The sequence below is a fragment of the Rhopalosiphum padi genome, chromosome 4 (assembly GCF_020882245.1).
Source record: "Rhopalosiphum padi isolate XX-2018 chromosome 4, ASM2088224v1, whole genome shotgun sequence".
Taxonomy (NCBI): Eukaryota; Metazoa; Arthropoda; class Insecta; order Hemiptera; family Aphididae; genus Rhopalosiphum; species Rhopalosiphum padi.
In genome coordinates, this window is record NC_083600.1 from 41,077,019 (window position 1) to 41,092,011 (window position 14,993).

At 28.4% G+C, this 14,993-nt stretch overlaps 1 long non-coding RNA gene across 1 annotated transcript in view; it reads right to left on the reverse strand.

Annotated features, from left to right (window-relative positions):
* Positions 1-974, reverse strand: part of LOC132930927 (uncharacterized) — a 4,150-nt gene extending 3,176 nt beyond the window's left edge. Inside the window, exon 1 of the long non-coding RNA XR_009662297.1 lies at positions 852-974. This is a non-coding gene — a long non-coding RNA (uncharacterized LOC132930927). The remainder of the gene's footprint in view (positions 1-851) is intronic.
* Positions 975-14,993: the final 14,019 nt, after the last annotated feature.

Below are 14,993 nucleotides of genomic sequence, written 5' to 3' on the forward strand. Positions count from 1 at the left end.
ACAATTTATTAAAGTGACGTCGACGAACCCACAGTTTAAAACGAATTGAAAATGCGGTACGGTATCAATCTTTTGAAATGCGATTTTGCTCACTATGCAGTGTCTGCCACTGCCATAGGCCATAACATTCCTACGTCACTGAAAATACATAATATACCATTGTACCTATGTGTATATTATATTTTAATACACAAAACTAAACACGATTAAATTATATCTATATTTTCTGAATTTACTTTGATGTTTTAAAATAAGAATAAACACTTAATCGCGCGTTGAAAAGTTAACTGTACCTACATCGCCATAATTTATTGCCCCAGCTGCTGCCGCCAGCTCTTCCTATAGGTACTACACAACGCAAACGATCTAAAAAAAAAATTCGCGCCTGATAATTTCGAGGATGCCCTAACATGTAATACCGCGAGCATTCGGTGGTGAGCTTACTAAATTTTACAAGAAAGAAAAAAATAAAAATAAATCTTAAGATAATGAGTAGTAATTACTCACTGACTACACGTTAGTCAATATAAGCTTATTGTTAGTCTTACTTATTGCCTGTTGGTCTTTCGCACACGGGGCGAGTTTGTTTAACGAATAGTCAAAAATAATAAAAAGTAATAATTGATAAATCGTACCGTTTTTAAGATAATAAATATTCCGGAAGAAAAAAACATTTCATCAATTATTAGCGCCGCCTTTTGAGAGAACGCTCGCGATGTTCATCGCTGTATCTAACTATACATTTTTACGCATTTATAATACCTAATACCTGTATATTAAGCTATAGTTTGCAGCTACGCACATTACACGTTAAAGGTCTAAAAAACTGTTTGCGATTTTCGCGTACTTACGACGGTCGCGTGTGTACGTCCTCGTTGAAGTGGCTCCGGTGATCCGCGCGGGTACATCCGTCGAGTGTCAGTGCTCAATTTTGACGAGACGCTGGCCGTTTATATAGCACCGACCGTGGTGACGCCCCCTTTGGCACTGTGATAGCACACGCGTGCGTACGCGCGCCGATAGCGTACACACGCGACTAAGTTCGGAGGGACGAATAATTGTGGGTGATGGAGAACGGTCGGCGGGTGATGGATGGGATGTGTGGACGGGTGGCGGTCGAGTCGGAAGCATGTCGCCCACGCCACGTCGTGTCGGTCCTTCCGTCGTTGTTTCTTTTCGTCTCCACTCATCCGCTTTGACGGCGACAGTCATTTTTAAAAACATAACGATATAGGTACACATCAACGTTATTATGTGTGTATATATATATATATACGATATACCTATTTCCTATAGGTTATAGGACCTATACCATAATACCTGATCAATTTAGCCGTCTATACAACAATAAATTCTCCGTGTCAATTTTCAAGTTTTAAAAACAATTAAAAATGTACTCCTATAGTTTTAAACAAATTAATAAGTAGTCATTAATGTGAATAATATTATATGCTACAATATTGTTATAATGTATGTTTCTACAATATTGCATTCGTTTGGTCTATACAAGAGCTTTAAAAATATGAAATAATAAAAAAATACAAGATTTACTTAGATATAACTACAAAAACAATTTATGATATAAAAATATCATATACCATTTAAGTATTTTAAATTAAAAATAATAAGAAATGTTATTACAAAAAAAAAATCATTGCAACATTCAATACATGCAGGTGTATATTATGAGATTAAATTTAAAATATCACTAAAAAATAGTTAGATGGAATGTTTTAAATTTTATATTTAAAATGCACTACAGCCGTAGTGAATAGTTATAATGGGAACTTCTAATTAAAAAATATCTAAAATAGACATGGAATTTAAAAAAATACATTTCTAAAATAATTAAATATACATTAAGCATACTAATTGTGTAATACTAATATGTGTCTTTCTATTAAATGTACTTAAATATTCAGGAAATTGTTATAAGCTGCAGTGAATTCAAAATTTAAATATTTATAGATTTAAAATTATTAAATAGTGTAAATTTCTAAAGTTTAACATCGCAATAGCCGTATGTTAAATTATTATTACACGATAAACAATAATAACAATACAACCATAGGACTGTATAATGTAACACATTATACTGCTGTGATACTAAATATTATATTATTACAGTACTTATCATTATATAATACCTATATAATGTATAATATCATGTATGTTATATCTTATATACGAAATATTATATTCATTTTTAATTTGTTTGAATATAGAATAAATTGTTGGTTTTAACATTGAACATTTTAATAGTAACCATCCATAAACAATACGCTAGGATAAATTATACCTGATACCTGCAGATATAAAACTGTTGTAGAAATTCGATAATGTCAAAAATAATTTGATGCAACGCGTATATTTAAAAAAAAAGTTCCTAACAACATTTTGTAACTCAATGATATATATAATAATAATAAAGTGTAGATACCTATCCTATATCCAATACAAAAACACACGTTTAAGTTTGTATCGTTGTAAGTAATAATAGCATGCATTATAATATTGTACAGTGTACAATGTGTGTGTTACGAGTGTATAATATTATGTGTACTTTGCACACCACATGATCGCGAGTCGTGTTTGGGGAAGATGTGATTTTTATTTGATCATTTCGATTTCGTTAATTTTATAACATTACGGTGTGAGTACAGCATGCACACGTAGCGTATACATATAAAAAATAATATCATTAAAATCACTGTCAGGTTTTAAATATGTTCTTAAAGGCCTTGTATATTATGTAGACTCGAGTCGGACAACTGTGTGCTCATGAGTTGCGGAACTGATGAATATTTATTTTTTACTGTTTCTGTTTATTTTCTACAAATTACAAAATTACAATTAAAACACCAACACATCGTTACGGACATAACTATGGGCGCTATATAAGTTTACTGTACACCCTGAACCAAATCCAACCTCCGATTAATTTATACCATACGATGCCTTTACGATTAAAAAATCAAACTAAATTTTTTTTTTTTTATAAATCAATCGCCGTAAGATTACTTGTAAGATCTAATGCACATTATAACACGAATGTAGTAGATAAAAGTATGAACACGATATTACATAAATATAATAATACAAATATATACAGTATACACGTATTATCATGCGGTATTACAAGTATTTTAATCTCGTCGTTGCTTGAAATTGATTATTTTTAGACTTTTATAATAGGTAGAATAAAGTATCGCCAAAATTTCGTTCATGGTATATTTATAATGATGGATTTATAAATCAAGATTCAGACACAAAAACCGTACAAATTTAATATAAAATATGAATAACTAATAATTGTTAAGTGAAAATGTTTTAAATATTAAAAACTACACTTTAAATTTTTTATTCCACATGGTTAGGTATATTATATATAACAGTTATTTTGTCCATGATCATTATTAGATGCGTATAATGTAAAATACTAAAATGTATATATTATGTATTGTAATACTATAGTTATAAGTCATATACTCGTATTTATTATTATCGTCGTTGATACAAAAAACTTTCCATGTGTTAAAACCTGATTTTTCAGGACACACAAGTAACGTTAAAATAAATGTATTTATACCGAAACAAATATTAAAGCTATATCATCAAATCTTATTTTGAAGAAAAATTTGAATCTACACACGATTATTATAATATGTTTATTGTAATTTTCTGTATTAAATTAATAATAATAATAATTTTCAATATTTTACCACATTGGCGGTTTTATTATAGTTTATGTTCTTTTTTTCGGTCAAGCTTACATAGGATATTTTTTGAATGATAATTTATGTCATATTATTACACATTTTTAATCACATAGAAAGTATTTCTTAAACAATTTATAGTAAGCGCAACAAAGAGGAGGTTTTATTTATTAGTTTTCATTAATTTTAGGAAAAAGATAGCTAGACGATAAGTCGATAGCACATCGAAAACAATAATCAAATTATAGATATTATAGTCAAGTCTCACACGTCCTTAAAACATAAAACAAATCACAAAGTTAAAATATGAGTACATGTATACTATTTCCGGTGGAAATTTATCGATTTTATTTACGTTATTTGTTATTGGCATCACAGATAAAACGAACATTTTAAATCTCTGAACTTTGGTACATTTTCAAATCGAATAACTTCAGCGCACGCACGCGTTAATTTAATAACGATCCTACTTCTTTACATGAGGAATTCATATTTGATAATTAGGTTTACAAGCTATGACAAAACAATGAAAACATTGCACTTTCTCCTGACTCGTTTTCATTCGAACATTAACGTAATTAGATTTTTCTCTCCCCTCACACTATATACACTATGCTAACATTCATATATGCCACAATGATATATACACTGTACATATGTATAGGACTTTCACATCAGGACATTTTTTACTGTTTTTTTTTTTTTTTTTTTGGGGGGGGGTTCTTGTTCGTCTTGTTTTCGTTTTTGTATACGATGTATTTTAATTTGCATTGGATGAACCACCCTAATGCGCTGTGTTCATTAGCCATGGTCTCCTCCAAACGATTGTTTCTGATTGACAAGTGTTGGTTGCAGGTATATTTAGTATATTATATTTATATATTACACAATTACGTCAACCGAGTTTTCCTAATCAGACAATACGCATAATTTAAATATTATTATATCTTTTATACAACACATATCAACATACTGATGAATAATATTGAAGAATTTCAAAATCAAAGCCAATTTGTTGCCGATTTGAGACCGTTTTAAGTTTGAGTGATATATATTATCTTAATAATTGGGTTTTATAATTTAATTTTAATTTTTTTTATATTTATTTTTAAGCTTTATTATTAAAACTAGCAGGACTAATAAATATTAACTATTGAATATAATATGATTCAGGTTCCTCATTATTTGTAAAAATGTATTACTAGGTACCGTTAAACATTATTAAAAATACATTATATGGTGGTCACTTTGTTATAACAAATTATCTATAAGTTCAAACTTAAATAAAATTTGTTAAAATGACGTAATTATATAAAGTATTTTTCTGTAACCCGTATAACGATAAAATAATGGAGAAAACAACTAAAATCTATATTATGATTTTGTAATGTAAAAAAAATATATTTTTTATTTTTATTTCACACAAATATCATATTATTTATATTATTTTATAACTTATAAGCGGTACGTCAGTACATATATATAACTTAATATATATTTTATTAATCGTCTAATACAACTAAAAAAAAAAACGAATGTTATCCTACATGTTTTTCCATTTAGCGGAAAAAGTAATCCACAATTAATGATTTGGTGAAAAATTGAATCAGAAAAAAAGAGACCATCCAAGTATAACCTGTCTTTGCGACACCCCAAATGGCGCCCCTGGGTCTTATGTGTAACAGTATACCTTTGATGTTATTGCATATTGTTTTAGTCATCTCTGCCTTTGTCGTAACAAGAGCATCCAGACTGCCGCAAGTGGGTTATTATAAAATACTTTTTATAAACACGCGTATCTGCTCGAGTAGTCTGACGTTATCATCACAGCTGCGACGGCCAGCACCGACGCCCCACAAACGCCTGTATAATATGTTATTATATAATTTAATTTAAAATATATCTAGTGCAGGACAAGTACATTCTCATGGCACGACATATAATATTAATTTATATGAGTATAACACACATGACTACATTTTTTTTCAAGCAAACACTCACTAATTTAGATTAACTAGGCGTGAACACATTATATTATATTATTATATTTCTATAATATTATATTGACTCTGAATACCCTACGCACTGCATATTATAGCAGATGTAACGTTGCATATTATACTATAGAACTATGCGTTTAGCTAGACGGGTTCCCTTCCGGGAGGCGGATAGCGACAACGACGACGACGACAAACAGAGTACAGGTCTCTTATCGGAATTTATGCCACCGATAACAAATTTAAAAAAAACAACAAAAAACCAGACGCGAGAGCTTAGATCGCCGCCGGACTCGAATGATGCCACACTACATCGCATACACAGCACACACATATTATATTATAATTGACGCCTCACTGGATAACAGGCGCGGATCCAGAATATATATTCCCCCGGGGGGAGGAGAATGATTAACATTTGCGTATCGTATTTTATCGGCTGCTGAAAACAGGCATCCTAGAATTTACAAGTGTGGCAGAGTCTTAGCCCTCCCCCCCCTTGAACTCACGCCTGCCGGATACTTTAAATCAACGGAAAAAATTGGCTTTTTTTTCGCCGCATCGAAGCACGAATATGTACCTTGTACAAGAACCTACGTGGCTAAACGGCACATAACTATATTAATGAATATGAATCATAGGTAACAGTTTTCTGCGCGCGTATGCCGTATGGTATTTTTCCATCTCTGGGGAATCGAACTTGGGTCGCAACGGTGTACAGGACGTTCATTAATATTATTATTATTCGTACACAATATATAAGTATCGTGCGTATATCTATATATATACGCGCGTTCGCACTGATATGTACACTATTCATAATGTTATCAATTTATTATTTTATTATACACGGAGAACTACCGCACGTCCCCGCCACGATGACGGACGACGACGACGACAAAAGGACGACCTTTGCGAAATATCGTCACGGTCCGTTATATAGAACGACGTGAGTTGTTTTAAAGGTCGAACCCTTTAAAAGTCGTGACTAGCCCGAGTCGTATTGCCGCTGAATTAATATAGTTATATAAATATACGTATATAATATAGACGTACAGCGAATTTTAACTGTGTAATGTAATGTATGTTACATTATGTGTGTGTGAGAGAGAGTGTAAATATCCGATTGTGTTACCTTGGCCTACCGTGACGGAATTATACGCGCGATTTCACCCTTAATGATATTATGCCCACGCGTGTTATTATTATTGTAAATGTGATGTACAACGAAACCCGTACCGAGAATAGAGCAAATATGCTATAACGACAAATGGGGGGGGAGGGATTATATTGTAGGTACATTTTTTATAGTTTATATGTGCGCGTTTTTGGTGTTAGATGTTAAATCGCTGGAGAATTGTACGCAACACGCTGAAAAATGATGAAAATCTTATCTAGTTCTCATTTTGATCATTATTTATTTAATATTGCTTAAATTAATATTAATCATGCATTTTTTTACGGTACATCTCAAATTGTATTTACTCGGCACATTATAAAAAAAAGTTGGTTTTTTGTGTCCATTGCTATATAGATTACTATTATTGATTATAAATTAATGATGCTAAACAGAGCCGGATTAAAGGTCAATGGCCATAGGCCAATCATATTTTCTTAAAATTGAATTATTTCTATGCGCTTTCATCAAAATATATTTACTCAAGTAGAATTTACTTTTTCCATTAAGATAACGCGTGATAAAATCAATTTAATAATAAAAAAAAGTTATAATCCTAATTATAGAACTATATCAAAATAAGTAAAATTTGATAATCGTATATAAATGAATCATAAACAATTTTCGGTATATAATATAATATGTTATATGTACCTACAATCTATATACATAATATAATTGATATAATCTAACTTTTTTTTCATGTGGTATACTGCAGGTATTACGATTTAGTGAGACGAGGATTTACTCTCCAACCACCTCCCGTTAATATTACTTTCCACTATATACCTATCTAAACATATCACCGTAAATTACAATAGTTGTATATGATAATTGTTTTTCAATTATTTCCTTATGAAAATTATAATAATTATATGACTAAGATCTCCGTGCACTTCGTCGCCTGTATAAAGTGCAACCATGTTAATTTTGGAATTAAGTTGTCTAATGCTAACATTTAGCGTAACGCGCATGTGGATTTTTGGTTTTCTAATTTGGTGAATAGATGATATTTCTGATATATTAACTTTACATAGCTATCAACGCATGACGTGTAACTTTTTTTTCGTCATTTAATAGCAATGCTGTTTTTTTGAACGACTCAAATTTTATTTCCTTTTCTTTTTAGACCAAAAACTAAGAACTTATAAAATTTCAATAGTGTGATTTGAAAACAACGAAAAAGTTTTGTACTAACTTTTATACTACATCAACTATTTATTATAAATAATAATAATAATAATTGGTGACACGGATGAAAAAAAATATATTTATATGCGTAATCGCCGATTATAAAAAAAAATTAAAAACTCAATTTTTTTCTTCAATAATACAGTTATTCAAAATCTGATTTTTAAATTAAATATACCTAAAAATCATATTTTCAAATTATCAAGATGTTTTGTACTGTACTACTTAAGAAGTTTCCTGTGGAGATACAAACTTATGTTTATCAAATGAAAACTCTCATTTTCCAGTTTTCCACTATAAATTTTGACGTACCTATTAAAAACAATTATTGAACTAGTATTTTTAGAGTTATTTAACTTAATGTGCTGAAGATAAAAAGTCCATCATCATGGGTTTGGAAGATATAGAGGCTATAGTGTTTTGTTAGTAATTAATATTAATTTTTCGGAATTTATCATTTTTAAGAATGGTCAAAGTATAACGACCATCAAGATCCAATATTAAATCTATTTTATGATTGTGTGAAACCATTTTCAAGAACTATTGCTTATGGTATAAACATTTTAATGACTGAAAAATTACTCGTTCAAATTTTCAATTATGTACATCAAAATATACCTATATCCACTTAATAATTTACAGTAGAAAATAATGGAGTAAGGGTTCTTGTTTGAAAAATAGAAGTTTCTATCATCACCACAAAACAGTTCTTGAGTAGTATAAAAAAATTAAAATAATTTTAAAATATAGTATTTAATTAAGTATATTAATAAATTCCAAAAATCATAATTTGAATAAATTTATTATTAATGAAGAACATTTTCTGCTGATAACCATCATTAAAAGCTTGGTGAATTACTTTGCATATAGCCATCTACTAATAAACTTTCGATATATTATGTATGTGCGTGATAATACGTGTGGTTTAGTTTTGTCTGTAAGGGAATAAAATTGCAGTAAAAACAATTACAGCATAGTTAATTGGAATAGCGGGATGCTGTAGTTCAGGAAATGGACCGGTTAAGAGCTCACGCGTCGTGTAAATATAATATAGGAATAATTTTACGACAGTAATTATGGCGCCGCGGTGTATCGCATTTCGGAATAATCGTAGCGAGAAATTATGTTTTAACAAGTCGCGTAGTGTTTAATAAAGTGGCCGACCAGGTGAAGCGAATTTTAAATTATTATAATATATACCTACACTGACTATTTAACTATTATAATTATAAATTACAATACTGTCAATGTAGATAATATTATTATAACATATCGAATACCGAATATATAGTAGCTTGTACTTTCTATATAAGTATTATACAAACATCATTTTCTGAAAAAAGATATGCACATGCAATTACCTATTTGTTAAAATATTAATTTATAAAATACGTTTTATGACATAATATACATATTATATGTACATTATTCAAATTATAAAGTGTAATATTGGTTGGCAACTATTTTTTCATGTACAAGTCATATCACATACTCGTATTATGATTTCACATAACTATGCATATTGTTAATATATTATATATTTTATATTTATATACATAATAAAATTAAAATATATGATTAAAATAAACTAACACTTACCAAAACGCAGGCACAGCTCTAGAGGGAAAAGGCCCTAGGTGTCACCCTCCCTAACCCATATTTCAGCCCATATTGCCCTATAAAAAATTGTATATTGATAAAACAAAATTACGAAAAAAAAAATATAATACCATCGACTATGATGGATACGCACAAGTATATATTTAGAGGTATGAGACTATTATCTATAGGTACTATGAAGTATAAATAAATTATAATAATATAAAATATACTATACATATACATTACAGCATGATATATTATTATGAATATGACTTAGCTCCCCCCACCTCTCGAACCAAGTATCTGCAGCCGCGCCTGTCATAATGTGTGATATTTTATCATACGACTACATTTAAAATCTTAGACAGTGGTTAAAATTGAATTATTAAACTTACAAAAAACAATAAAATTAAATTTCTTTTCAATAATAAAAAAAACTAGAATTTATTGCCAATATATATCTTCATAGTTCTACTACAAACTAGTTCTCTTGAATTTAAATCAAAGAAACCGGAAACAAATCTCGTATATAATATGCAATTAAATACATTCAGTCATTTTTTTTTAATACATATATAGGTATGCACTATACAAGTACATGAAGTCATAATAACATATAATAATACATAATCATTTATTTAGAGTTTAAATTAATGGAAAAGACGGTCCAATAGTAGACTTGATGAAAAATTCAAATCTGTTTTCTAAAATTCTTAGTAAGCTTTAATAAATCAATAAATTGGCACTGACATCGGAATGAAAACGCGTCAAAATTCCCATGTTACGCGTGTAGAACACATAATGTTTTTTCATTATATATACTATACACGAGTACCTGTAACTACACCATGGGTCATCTTCGATGTCGCGATCAAAATATCAAACAAATATTTACTTATGTATATGTATATATACAAATCGTATAACTGGTCAAATGATTAGCCCGGTTTAATGTCTTATTAATAAAACGGGGGGCGTGAAAAATACCGAAACTATAAGGGTTTAAAATGGCGATTAAATGCTATGCTATATATGGACGCTGTATATTATGTGGTAGGATAGATTATATGTATATATATTGCACAGCATCATGTAAACAACCGTGTACGTTATGAGACGATGGGATTAATTTAGTTTTACGACCAGGCAGCCTATATAAAATGATTATGTTTTCACACGGCTGGGTGGTTGCAGTACACCGTAATTATGGCTTTTCTCCGGAATCGTTAAATTTTGGCGCGACCAAATAATTTAATAAAGTCAAACGAAAAAAAAAAGTCTGATGCACAACATTTTAGCGTTATTTTATACGGTTCCTGCGTACGCGACTCGTATATTATTACGATTGTGTATACATATATTAATTAATATCTTATGATATAAACGAAATAATAAATTATGAATATATAAACTCAAAAAAGGAGAATGTTTATAATAGTAACCACTTTGCCATATAGTTGTGTAGGTTGTTGTCGAACGAACTTCGTAATAATTGAGGAGTAAGTCGCTGTAATGTATGAGTTAAATTTGAATTTTTAAAATCATTGCATACGAAACACGATTCTGAGAGATGATCTATGAGCCACTGTTACTATAAGTATAGGTATATACTATATTTTATGATGTATAATAATTATATATTATTGCCAAAAAAATATCGCATTTGAAAATGTCATTGTGTATATAAAATATAACAATATACCTACGTTAAAAATTTCAAGTACCCACAAAAAATATTTTTAAATTACAATAAAATAACTAAAATCATTATTATTTGTATAAATATCAAATTTAGTAAAAATGTAGTTAAACGTTTTTATAAAAAAATATGTATTTATATATTTTTAAGATATTTTGATTACAGCATGTAACTCAGGAGAAATTGATTTTCAATCCTTAGATTATATTTAATTGCTCAATTTTGTTGAAGATTTTAATAACAATATTATATACATTTAATTCTTTATTTCAAAGTGATATTTTTTATATCTACTTCAATACATAAAAATCGAATTTTAGACGAGTAGTTTATGAATTAATTATTATAAGTATTTAAAATGTATTTAAGTGAAGTTGAGTGGTACCCTTTGAAATGTTTATCCATTACTCTGCTCGTCTATTTTTTAAACACTTATAATAAGTTATAATTAATAACCTACTTGAAAAAATTAAAAACATAAAAAATAAACAACGATGAAAAATATAATTTTTTACAAAAACTTTTTTTGTAATGGCCTAAAATTATTTAAAATAAATATTTTCAAAAACGTTAGTGTTTTCTGAAATAATGAATGTCTTACGTGAAATGGATCACTCCGTATGTAAAGGTAATACTTAATTTATTATTTAAGATTAGGAAATTTTTAGATGTATTTAAAAATGTTGAATACTATTTGTCTATTTCTTGTTTTTATAGTCCCTACGCAGTATATATTTTAGTATTTTGCATTTGAATTTCTAATACTAGGTGAGTTCGTGTCATTTTAATTGCTATATATTATTATATTCAATTAATTTTGAAATACGTCCTATGAACACGCCACTGTATACTCAAAATCGTTTCCCAATGATTTATCATTGCTTTTATATTTAAATACACCCCCGTTGAGACACACCCAACTCATCCGTCTCACTAGACAGTTTTTTAATACAAAATTAGGTAGTTAAATAATAGATACTTATGTATTTTGTATAATAAAATATGTTCTATATGGTTAATAATATTTTAGATTAACATAATAATAAATAATAATTATTACTCGTCTATAAAACTTAATTAAATCTACTTGTGAGTTGTGATTATTGTTTGCGAACAATTTACGTATTTCGATTGACGACTTCGTTAAAAAATAAAAATGTATATAGCTATACTTATAAAGATGTCAGAGGTGGCTATTTATCAAAGGAAAAAAATTCAGGTAATTTCTAGTTATGTCACACTTTGTTCGTAGAGCAGGCCATACAAAAAAAAATACAATAAAACCATCTCATCGATCAAAAACGTCTTTTCAGAAAAAACTTGTATGTCTATAGAATATTTGGAATTTTATATATACCTATATATATATATTTTATTTTTAATAGAAAAAAATTACCTAGATAACAATGGATTTTTATTTTTAAATTAAATTTAAATAATGTCAGAATTTCAAAATGCTCAGAAATATAATATGTTTATTAAGACGACTATTATTAAAAATTAGTTTTTTAATTCGTCATTTTCATCATAGCGTCGGTTCCAGCACTCGTAACAATTTCTCTTTTACCATATACATTTCTATGATATTAAAAATTGTAATATTATAATATTGTAATAATCCTATTGCACGTATTTTAATGATAACTATATTAAAATTATTTCGTAATGTTAGATTCTTCCACATAGCAAATGATTGTATTTAAAAAAAGATTAAAAAAAATAAATTATTGATCTATTTTAACGTTACAATCTTATTTTAGTACTTATATGCCGTTGAAATCGTCATGCGATTCTCATTGGTATAATTATGTATAATTTTCCAAAACCTATTTTTTAATTTAACAATACATTTATCTGCTTGCATACAGCACTGGCCGAGTTTGATTAGTTTAAAATTGACTTAAAAACGTTAATAATATTAAAAATATTCGTAGGTATTCATTAAGAATAAAATCTGTAAAGAGTAAACTATAGGTATGTAGTTTTCTAATAATCACTGGACTAGTGAGTACCACTCTGCTGTACAGTAGGCGTCGAATGAATCACTAGCCACTGCAGTAATGGATGTGTAAAATTGGCATTTAATCTTTAATGATACATCATTGTTTACGAAAAAAAATTCTAAACGGAGACGGACTATTACCTATATTACCAAGTACATTACATGAGATGCTTTTTTATATAATCTCTATTAGGTAGTCATTTATTTTATTATTAGTATTACAGTAAGTTGATATGATTTATACCATATTATATTATTATTATTATTATTAACTTTTGAATCAATATCACTGAATGTAAAATAGTGTAAATAAGTGGTTTATGGTAAATATTAAAATATAAAAAATAAAATATAGGTAATATTTTAAAATGAATCTACATTTTATGAAAGAGTATTTGTAACGTAAGGATAATTTCTTAATACGAGTAAAGGTATACGTAAAAGTGTTGAGTCACCGCGAATAATATTTTTAAATTATGAACGAAAAAAATGAAGAACATTGATATCCGTCGTTTAAGTATACAAGTTTGTCCAAATTGAACTTCAAATGTCTATAAAAAATAATATTTTTATATTGTTTAGTTCCAGTAAAATTTCAGTATTTCATATATCTATAAGAATATTGCTTTCAATTTTCAAACACTGGCTTTAAAAATTGAATATTTTATAAATTTTAAACTAAAAAATACTTGTAGTTAGTAAATTTTCATGATTTTGTGAAAATTTAAACTCCAGATGTATATAAAAAAATTTATGACTATCTATTTTTAATATTTAAAAACCATTTAAATTTTTTTAAGAACAATTGATATGGGATTTTATATTAAATGTTGACGCAGTGAATAATTTTGAATCGACAGTTATATGGGTATAAATATATATAAAAACTATAAAGTATAAACTAGATCAAATTTCAAACTAAAACCATCCTTAAAGTTGAAAATCAAAGCATTTTATCGACTATTTGTCGTGTATATAATATACACGAAAAAAATAAACATAACATCGCTGTAAAATCAATACATTCATCGTTCAGCTCAGAATTTAAATCCCGCACTAATGTATTTTTGAAGTTTTTAGGTTTCTACAGCGAAAATTTATGGATAACCTTGCACTCCATTTTATTTTATTTTTACTGCTCCAACATAATATGTTATTGAGACATCACTGGAGACAAACACACACCCAAAATACGTTATTGTAAAACTAATATATTTATCGCTCCACACAAACGTGAAAATTTTAACTACATTAAACGTTTAATTTAAACGTTATGTTATTTAAATGTGCATTGTAGTTTAGTGATGTAAAAACGCGAAGGGGTGAAGCAGTAGCCGTCGCACTTATTCTAGTTTAATAGTTTAAACTTAAATTATACAAGTTCTATAAAAGCAATCGGACCGTACTGCACTATTGCGTATTTGCGTCTTATAAAAAAAGGTTAGGTTAGGTTAGTATACGACCTAAGCTGCGAGCAGGTCGTCATGAATATACCATATATGGTATACGTATATATATATATAGTAATTACATTTTACCTGTATAAAGAGATAAATACGATTATAAGACACGTCATATGATTATATGAATAATATGCGTAATATGTAAA